This window comes from Ceratina calcarata, unplaced genomic scaffold, assembly GCF_001652005.2.
Source record: "Ceratina calcarata isolate Rehan_Ccalc_2016 unplaced genomic scaffold, ASM165200v1 scaffold78, whole genome shotgun sequence".
Taxonomy (NCBI): domain Eukaryota; kingdom Metazoa; phylum Arthropoda; class Insecta; order Hymenoptera; family Apidae; genus Ceratina; species Ceratina calcarata.
The window spans coordinates 215,156-225,676 of NW_017179104.1; positions in this window are offsets into that span (position 1 = coordinate 215,156).

The window sequence follows — 10,521 nt, forward strand, 5'->3', positions numbered from 1 at the left end:
AAATATCGAGAAATATCGAAATAATTTTTCAAAACACCCATAAATTGATTTAAAATTTTGCATTTTTGCACAAATTCAACATGCTAGCATTGTTTAAGTGTATAGCCTATACATCCTTAAATACGTTTCGCTTGACAAGTTTTCAACAACGAGCGATGTTTTCAAACGAAATCGTCCTTTCAGCGCGTAACGGTCTGTGTTCCGTCTCGATTAACGGCTATAAAACGGTGAAATTGTGAAACGCACGAATGTTGCCCGGCCAGGAAGGACAGGTAGCATTGGGAGCACGGGAGTAGGTGCATATCACCATGAATCTCGATTTTCATTAATTATGCGTGGCTGAACATCCGGCCGACACTACAATTCGTTGTATAAATCGGTGCGTACAGTTCTCTCGTGTATGAAAACGTGCGTGCGATTGCCGTGCACGTACTCATCTACATTCTTGCTTGTACACGACGACGACACGATGCAACCCTCCCTCCAACGGTGCTCTCACAGAAACCATAAATGCCTTTATTATAACGATATCGCGAGTAATCATGGCAAATTTTAATATGCGCGCACGTAATTGCACGTAACCATGTCGGCGCGGTTCACTTGAAACTGAGTTTATCGCGTAGAAAATTGCGGAACCTTAATTAATTCGATTGCAAACAGAATGAAGAGTGAACTTCGCGTCGGCACTTATACCGGCAATTATGATTAAGTGACATGACAAAGTGCTCGTTGACTCCCGTTCAAAGATGTTCTCAAACCCATGTAAACAGTATTAAACGTTTCTGTCCTATCGTTTCACTCTACCCAGATGAAACGAGGGTAGAAAATTATCGGGAAGCTTGGAATCTGAGAGCAATTACCGAACCATAACCCGCACGTTTTAATTGCGCACGGTTGACGTAGTCCGTGCTCCTTGTCGAGGGTTAAGAAAAAGGGACCGAGACTGCCTTGGTTTAACGTAATTTGAGGACTTTGGACAGCGGAGGAGGACCGAAAATAGGCACCGAAACCTGTTCCAGAGAGAACCTGTTGGTCGTCGCAGACGTATACATAGTCTCCCTACAACCGCCTAACGTGTGTGCGCCGGTACCTACGCACGTGTGTACATAAAGGCGGGGAACACACCTGCCACGTAACTTTTCTCCACGAAGCGTTTCACCTTCTTTCCACCGCGTCTAAATGACTTTCGGCCCGCGCGTGCTTGACCGTTGGCCTTTATGACCGTTTCGACTTTTCGACGAACGGGTCGATAGTAATGCCAGCCATGACTGGTTCACGAATCCTTTCTCTGACTCAAAAATACAATCGACAACTTCACCAGATGGATAAAAATCTTGCAATCGTCTTGTAAACCGTGATAAGAAACGTGGTTATCGAAATTGAACTACGTGTACATGTGTAGAAAGGGATTTATGATTTATGTAAAGAGAAAACCGCGTCAGTAACCGAGAGAGGCAGAAATTAGGTGCGTTTTACGCAAGTGTATCGGTTCATTCGACGCGTATAGTTATGCAAATGAGTACAAGATGATTTTAGAACGAATTTATGAGTATTACTACAGGTAGTGGAGACTAATGAAACAAATTGTATAATTTGGACGAGAAGACATGTAAATGTTCATGACGGTGATTAGTGTTTAAGAAACGAGGCTTTTCGGTTAAGCACCGAGAGTAACGATGCAGTCCATGATAAGTAGGATAGTTAAACGAGGTAAGTATTTAGCGACTCACTGAGTTACGAAGGTAATACGTAAGCTCGCATTCCACGAACGTGTGTAAGACGGATGAATCATTTTGCTAGGAAGAACAGGCCAAGTAGTAGACCTCCTCAGGCACTTCCTCGATTTGCTATCATCATCAACATCAATTACAAACATGTACATCCGAGATGTGTCATCCGATTGATTTAGTTCTTTTAACTACGTCGTCACTGATAATGCAGCTGATAAGAAGTAAATGGTGGCATGAGGTGAACATGAATTTCCGTTCAAATCATACATCCATTGAAAACGAAACGAAACAAAATGCTTTAAATGGTATTCCATCAAAAAAATAAAAAAACGTAGTAGCAAATGAAAAGGAATTCGTGGAACGTTAAAAAAAATTAAACGAATGTAACAATATATGTATATGTTGGAAACTATATTGACCAGAACTATGTAGCTATAAAAGAATGTATGGCATGTACAATTTCATCAGGAGTGCAATTAGGTCATCATTCGTCCTACCATTAACGAGGTATCCTACGTTCTCTTTTGAAATGGATTTTACTCCATAATAGCATAACTACGTGCTTTTATCCATAATAGAATCAACAAATTTCGCATTATCATGATAAAAAATCTCGTGCGAAAGTGGAATAAAAATAAACAGATTTTTAACAGATAAAAGTGCTATGAAATAATTCTTACAATTGCACTATTATCTTTTTTTATCAAAAACATTCGAGGTCGAACTATCAATTGTCTACATCCCTATTCACTATCTTATTTATAGACTAATCGCTTCGATAAAATCAGTCCTCTTGACTCTGTAGATTCCGTTGAAATCGTTCAGATAATTGATGGTGTCATATATTAACCACTGTGTGTCTGCGTAGGTTGCAAAACTAGATTACTTAGACCTAAAACGTTCTATATGCATGTATACTTCGCATATTTCGTATGGAGACTGCAGTGGCGTGAGCAAAGCTTACGTAAAGCAAATATCACAGACCTTGTCCTTGGACCCACGACTCCAGATCATCGATCAACGTTGAGTCCGAATATTTAGAACCAGGATATGCTTCTCTCGCAAAAAGCTATAGTGGTCCTCCAAATATAACACAATACTAATTCAAAGCTCGATAAATAACTGCATAACATATTGTCAATACAACAATTATTATGGACATTGAAGTATGTATTTATATAAAAAAATACATGGCACAGAACTATGAAATTTCCATAAAATTCTGAAGATCTAAATTCGATCAATTAGAAGGAATAAATAGATTTACTTTTGAGTAAGTACCGTTGGTGTGAGCAACTATCTTTAGCATTTTCGATTACGTCATTTGCATCGACCTTTCTTTACAACTCAAGGTAAACGCGAGTTATAAGTCCGAGTCGCGTAGTGGGAGGGAAAGGCATTTCGTGTACGTGTGACCTTAAACTTTCCGTGTACGCGCAAGGCGTATTCCGCGACGAGCTTTGAGATGCCATGCACGTGGCCAAGATTATAATTCACCGGCGATAATAATTTCCACCTTGGCTTTTCACGGGTTTCGTGGTTAATTTCCGACCGCTTTTAATGCGAGGGAGACGACGACCCGCAGCCGTAGCAGTACGTACGATTTATTCAATAAAATAACACCTCCAGTCATAGTTTTCTCTCGCTGTCACCGTAATTATCGATAATGAAGTTTATTGAGTGTTAATTATATTACGATATAACGGAAAATTAATTAGTAGTCGAGTTTCAACGCCCGTATCGTGTTTGATACCTTTATCGACTAACTGAATTCAATTTGAAGCACCGAACGAAAATAGAAAGAACTTGGTTACGAAAGCAAAGGAAACGAGGAAAGAGGAGCTGCTGGAGATAACGGTGTTATTCAATGAAAATACTTCATAAGCGTTAAAGATGCATCCGCGTAATCGCGACGCAGTATCCTTAGATTACGTAAGAAGAAACTGCTGAGAGAACTCGAGCAATAAGCAGCTACTCTATTCCAGTCGTTGTGTTACGACGAACAAACAAAAGCTGCTGTTGCTTGATACCGAGGCGTTATTCATAACCCTAGATCGATAAATACCAAACGCTCGTTCCACTTTATGTATACCCACTTCCAGGGAAAGTATCCGTATTCGTTTTACTTTATACTGATGCCGAGAAAAATAATAAAACTACGGAGCAAAACAGGAGCAGTAGGGATGGTCTGTTTTGCATGGTAATCGAATTCAAACAAGATACCATCCAACCACTACAAAATTTACAAACTGTCAAAGGGGAATGTCCTGACCCTGAATGCTGTTACCCTAACTGGAATAAGCATATATCTTCTCGGGACGACAAAAACAGTCAATTGAAAAATTAATTTAGATGTAGGCACGTACACAGTGCCATGAAATTCTTTTCCTGTTCCTGCATCATCGAACGTTCAAATAACCGGTTTCTCGTGGCCATCCGACTTTACGATATTAACAGAACACCAGGGAAAACGCTTCACAACTACATTGAGGTATTAATATCTAATGAGGGCATTAAAGAATTTCATCGATGATGATTGTAAACGTTTGAATATTTCATACGTAGTAATCATGTATCGATCCAGGCTGAATGGGTACGAACGAATGGAAAAGTAAATAGTACCGTACGTCAAAGTCACGAAACTGGCAAAAAGCATTCTAATTTATTCATATAGAAAACTCCTAAGATTATAAAGTGTCCGTGCTACGCACGCCAAGCTACAACACCGTACTTATTTTGTTTTCTACGGATGTCTTTTTTCTATGAAGTACGAAAGCTAAGTTCGACCCTATCACTAGCAGTAAAAACATTCAAGGAACTATGATCACAGACTGGATATTATTAATAATATCAGGGAGATCACAGATACGTAAAGTGGACAGTCAGCGATAATAAACTTCCCATTATCGGGATATAATAATTCACGAGAGACAGTACCCCGTTTAGATAAATACACAATAATTTCTTTAAGTCTGTAATTTCTAAATCGCTGTTCTCTTTTTTCTTAGAGTTTCGAAGTTACGATAGTTTCGAATCTCAAGATTATCTCGAAGATAAGTTATCAGTTATAAATGTGTCGATGTTATAAGAAATCAAGTTTGCTTTCTTCAAAATGTACGATTTAGCGATTACTTTCAACTTTCTAAAACGTATCAATGAGCCGACGTTTTCATTCACGTTTGCTTTATTATTTACTGTTTACATGTATGACCGTCGTTTGACCGTAATAACGATGGTACTTTGCATCTATTGATTGGAGTCAACAAAAGTCAACTCTCAAGGCTACTTTCGCGACTTTCTCAGCATTAGATCACCGGTACAAACCGTGCATAAATTCGTTTAACTACAATGAAACGCGACGAGTATGTACACGTACATGTATGCACGTATTGGTGCGGCACCAGACTGTCCCGTTGACTAATCTACCACGATTTAAGCAAGGATTGGACGCATTTCTGGCTCGGTCGTTTCCGACGCTAAAACGCCGTCGATCATTGATTAATCGTAATTTTATGACACGTCACGAATAAGTTCCAAATTGAGTTCTTACCAAAACACCGGAAGGACTTACTTAATTTTCATTGCATCTTATAATACATTCTATACGAATACAGTATAGGTTACTGCTGCTTATGGTTCCCGCCTTTTACAACCTCGTTTTAGCGCAAGAAATTGAACCGTTTAATAACTCGGTCGAATAGCGTGAAGTTTCGAGAAAAAAAACCGTTACGCATACACATTCACGTTGTTCGATGACAGATCACGCAATGTAATTGAATTACAAAGACGAAATAAATGAGTAGAATGTAAAGTACTTGTATTTGTCGCACCTTTAACTGCAGAAGAACACAACAGGCTGGCGAGGCAGACCCAGGCGACGATCATCTTCGTCGATTCCATGCACATCACAAAAAAAAACCACTGTCTAAAACTTCCTCCTTTGGACGAATAAACTTCCGACGCGTTTCGAACGGGACGCGTTCAATCCGGACGGAGCACAGAAACACGAACGGAGAAACTCGACGCGGGAGCGTGGCCGGACGAGGTACACGAGGATTAAAACGAAGGTAAAAGAACCGAGTAGACGCGCAACGTCAATTCGAATGTAAGTGCCCGACTCGACGCGACTGCCAACAACCAGATAGCTCGGCGCGCGAAGACCGTCTGCCGCGCGCTTTGCTTTCGGCCCGCTTCGTGAGACATCGGCAGGAGCCGAGATCGCCCGAATGCTCCGATCCCCGATAGCGCCGCGTCGTCGTTTGATATCGTCCACCCTGGTGTTCTACCGGTTGTACCTACTTTCCTTCGTAACCTACGTACACACGCACTTTACTATATACCTACCATCTATTGTGTGTTTATTTCGTGTACACGTTCCCATCCGCGATTTTCTACCGGGAGAGTGGACCCGCAAGGACATGCCCAAAACGTACAAGCTTTTCCTTCTCTCGACGGTTCTGCCTTTAAAACTCGTAGGTTAGCGTCTTTAAGAACACGGGCGCATTTGTGTCTGATTTCACTACACTTATCTTACTTCTGTTCTTATCTCTTGTTTAAGTGTGTATGAGTATGGATTTAACACGCATTGAACCCGTTGCTAGTATTTATTGTTTAAACATCAGGTGTGCAGTGATGATGCGATCGATACATCGTAAGCTGACTTTTGACGGCTGTGAGTAAATATTTGCATGCGTACTCGTATAGAAAGCAGAAACATCAGCGTAAAGTGTTCGTAGAAACGTATTTACCCTAAGGAACGCACCATCGATACGCTGTGTCACACTTTCATTAACCTTTCCATACATTTCACGTTTCACATTCACCGAATAGAATTAGAGACATAATTTGTTAGAACAAAAAGTTTAATATGAACGTACATTTACTTTCTATCGTATCGCAGCGCAGACATAAATACATCAGTTCAATCGTTATCTAATTTTACTTGGCGGTGTGATATATTATTTCTGTGAAAGTTGTACAACAAATTAGGTTCACTCTGTTGGATTCTGAAACCATACAAATAGGTTCTCGCGTTAAATAAAATCGCGGTACAAGCAAAAAATTTGAGAACCATCCATTCCCGACCACTAACAGGTTTCTATCCTCGTTGTATGTTCATAAAAAAAAAGCTAAGAAGTCGTTTCACGGTCTACAGGTTACGGGAAGAAATTGCCGGTAAAGATCCGAGGAAAAGAAATTATAGATGCAATCAAAATAGGTGCGGCCGTGGTACAGATATTTTAATAGCATTTTAGAGAACATCAATTTCTAATTGCAGTTAGTTTTTCCGCTTACCGCTATACATACATATATGTACATATGAGTAGTTGAAACCGCGTACTGTGCTTAAAAAAAAGAAACCGCATAAACGGGTTTTCGGTCCACAGGTTATACGGCGCAAGTCTCAGACGAAGAAATTATCGCTGCACAGGAGGAATGAAAAAAGACTATACTCCTATCGAGATAAGAAGGGTCGTACACAGGTACCGACGATACGGTGTAACGACCGACCGACACAGTTAGACCAGATGCAGCCACGAAGCTTACGAGTGTATCGCCACGTGCATTATGACAATGCTTCCCTATCGATGTTTACCTGACGATAACGTGGCCGGGTCTTACGAATACGATTCTCCACGATGGTCTACGTGACCGATATGTCGAAAGCGTGCCGCGCCGCTTAGGATCACAGAAGCTGGGTACAGTAGCGTCTACTAAGGAGATGTACCAAGAGCAGCGGTCCTGGAATTTATCAGGTAAGATAGTAGAATACCCACTTGCAGCGTACTCGGGTGCACGTTGTTCCGATGAAAATGCGGACCCTCCGGGAGCGTGCACATAGGTATCCTCTTAACCGGCGCACTTAAAAGTTTCACGTTACTTTTACAATGAGTTTTAGCACGAAATGTAAATTCATTTCCGCTTGCCGATAAAGTTTCACGCGAGATAGGCAACAGTTTAAAAGTTCCGCGGCACGTACGCGGTAACATCGAAAAAATTTTACTTCAAATCCTGTTTGGCTTGCGTCTTTTTTTTCTGCCTCGCGATTTAATTGCTTCAAGAAACTGTTGCGATCTACAGTTAGTCAGATGACCGATATTGAATTCAGTTAAGCGGAGTGATTAATTGTTCGGGGCTCTTAGGAGTCCCTTGTTCCTCTCTCCCTCAATAAGCGTAATTAGGTTTATCGCGTTCCTCGATTATAACGAATTACGATTGTGCCAACGTCGCTAGTTGCGTATGGTAAAATCTGTAGAGGTGAAGTTCTAGTTTGCGGTCAAGCAATCTTTACGTTGGACTACTGTTCCTGTATCACGATAGAGGAACACTTCTATGGGTTCAGTTAATCGAGTTGGCAACTATTGTATAGGCACACACGTACACATAATCATGTTACCGGCAGGCAGTCGAACCCGCCGCCTCGTGCTTCGAAACAGTCATACGAGTAGTAACGTGTAATAACGCTTTTATTGCATGTTCATGTTGTAATACAATCACGATTTATGGGCATAAGGTTCACGTACTCTCGATAAGTATGTCGCTTTAATTGTTTAGCTAACAAACATAGATACAAGACTCGTATCCTCGATTAACTGGTCTCATATTACGTGATGGGATTCAAAACATTTGGATGATACGCATTAAACAGAGACACGCCTAATCGGAAGTTACTTATGCTTATCTCTTTATTTTCTTTTTTAATAATCCTCGTATTACTGAACGATATGCCGGAATCACTTCTGACTTTGATTCACACCTACATATGTCTCGCTAACATGAGATAATGCATTTATGTGCCTATCGAAGGACACGTACGACCACACTACTGCAGCGGTACAACGATAAGACAGAATTTCGTTATTGTGCCTCTTCGAGTCACTATACTGACTCCGGTACAATACACGAAGGGTTAATAAACGCAGCAACAGATGCAAAAACAAAGTCTGAGAAAGGAACACAACATTTCTATCCAATTATCGATTGCACAAATATTATATGTTAATCAAAGAGTTCTAAATTACCGTCTGTCATGAAAAGTTCTCTGATGCTACAAAATTGTGTAGCGTGATTCCACTCACATTGATATCTAACCAATTATTACCGTAATCAAGCTCATTCAATCAATGAGGATTCATGTGACTTGAATGCTTATTCATTATTTTGATTGGTATCGAAATTCTTTGAATTAATATCGGACGCTCAGTTGCAAACAGGACGGGTGCATTTAATTATAAGATGAAAGTAATTATTGATATGTGTTCGATGTACTATGCAGAGATGAAGTGGGCATCATATCGCGTTTATGCATAATAATTTTCATTTGATTATATCGTGATTAGAATTAATTACGGTTTTAATGGAATCTAAATTATAGAATGAGCGACGTTAGACGGGACATGGAAGATAAATTAACGCCCGTCGCTCGACGACCGATCGAATTTGGTTATTCTGGCCGTAACACTTTTTAACCGCGCGCATTTTTCACGATGCGTGTGTATCGACTTCGGTTACATAGACTATCGCGAAGTTATATCCCTGGCGGAAACCGTAAAAGCTTAAAAATTATGTGCTGCGGGACGCTGACAATTTTACTAGTACATTTTAAAAGCTACGTTTACTCGTGCGTCGGCCCGTGCAGGTGCGCTGCAGCACACGCGTGCTGCTGCCCGTGTATCGAACAATAAAAGTTATTGGGGCGAGGATTACCGGAAGTAAAAAAGTTGAAGGCAAATATTTTACCCTTCAATATGGACATTCTCTCATACACAGGCATACACGGCCTGCAAAATACCGTGTCTTTCAGCAACGAAGTTACCTTTTTATAACGACCCAGTCTCCCGTGAAAAACTCACGCCTCTTAAGTTTGTCCTGCTTACATTGAAGAGTATGACGTTAAGCATTTAATGTTGAATACGTTACGCGAACTTGCTTGTAACGCGTGCTATTGAGAATATTAGCATTTATCATTGTGGCAGAAGCGGAAACATTGCAAAATGGGTTAACTGTTTCCAGGTTAATCTGCAAACTGGATTGTTGTTATCCTCTTTACGCCGTAGGCGATTTGAAACCAGTGTACGCGTAACAATGTTCCTGCAGCTTCGTTCATTTTATTATTTGCTATTGTAGCAAATTCGCGGGAAGAACTCCGAAACTGACAGACATTTTAATTGCTCTTTTATCTTTGCGACCAAACGTCGAGGATAATAAAGGTAGTTAATAGTTTGTAAAATATTCGACGTCAATCATTTGAGAAATATTGCGGCTCAGGAATAACTGTTTACTCCATCCTTCTTTCGAAAATTGTATCGCGTCTATATCATTCGTGACGTTCGTAAATCACAGCTGCGCTCTTAAATTTGCCGGGACGCGTGGAAAAAATTATGTGACGCGAAGTAAAAATGTTCATACCGGCTTTAACGCGTATCGGCTGCATCGGTAACGGCCAAATAATCGCGAAACGTGGACTGATAAAAATCGGACCATTCCGCCGCCAAATGCGGCGCGGCAATATCACTGGTTTAAATTCGTGCTACAATGTTTCTATCACGATTTAATTTAAGCCAAATTAAATATCGGACGCACATGAATTACGTTTATTAATACGCGTTCATTTAAAATGTTCACCCGGACGTTTTAATCTCACTTCTATGTTCATTTCGTTTCTTGTCAGCCGCTCGATTTATATCCCAGCGATGACATTAATTTTGGAAACGTAACGATTTTTAACTGAGAAACTTTTGGAACATCGGCAACGGAAGTCTAATATTATAAACAGAGAAAAATATTATAC